Genomic DNA, 795 nt, shown 5'->3' with positions numbered 1-795 from the left:
GTGCCAAGACTTACTTTGAAAAGCATTACGATACATTCACAAATGATTGGAAGGATCTTATCGTTCATGCCTTGAAGGCCCTTAAAGGAACAACTGGAGATAATGTAGAATTGACAACAAAGAATTGTTCAGTTGCTGTTGTTGGAAAGGATCTTAAATTCACTTTATATGAGGATGATGATATTGAAAATTATTTGAATTTATTGGATACTTCATCAAAGAAGATCGATGAAATGGTCGATTAAATCATCTACTGATGATCTGTAAAATATTTATTATTAAAAACAAACTAAACAGAATTACACCTTTGCTTTCCACTTCTTCATATTGTTTGTGGCGATAGTACTGATGTAGCATCTATGAGAGGTTGTAAGAATCTGAACCAATCAATACATGGCAATTGAACGTGTAATATTGCTACTTCTCATTTTGAGATTATCGATTGTCCTGCCAGTAAGGTGTTGCAAAAAGTAGCACAAAGATTGGATTCCTAAATGATAGGAAGGAATTGTGAATAGAGCTGGTTTGATTTTCATGTTAACAAGTCAACCACCTACTTGAAAGTTGGTTACTGCACCATTCACAAATCACTGCTGTAACTCTTCGTCTACCCAATCGATAAGATAGAAAGAATGGCAATCCAATGTATTGTTATGATTACCAAATAACTGTGTTAAATATGTAAAATATAACGGTCGAGTCAATGTTAGGAGGATTCTTGATGGAAACTATCCTTGTTGGTATTTTGATTTTGGAAGCAAGAGGGTTCGACAGTCCTTACTAGAAGTTTATCTA

This window comes from Naegleria gruberi, assembly GCF_000004985.1.
Source record: "Naegleria gruberi genomic scaffold NAEGRscaffold_5, whole genome shotgun sequence".
Lineage (NCBI taxonomy): Eukaryota > Heterolobosea > Eutetramitea > Acrasida > Naegleriidae > Naegleria > Naegleria gruberi.
Note: the sequence above shows the minus strand (reverse complement) of the source record.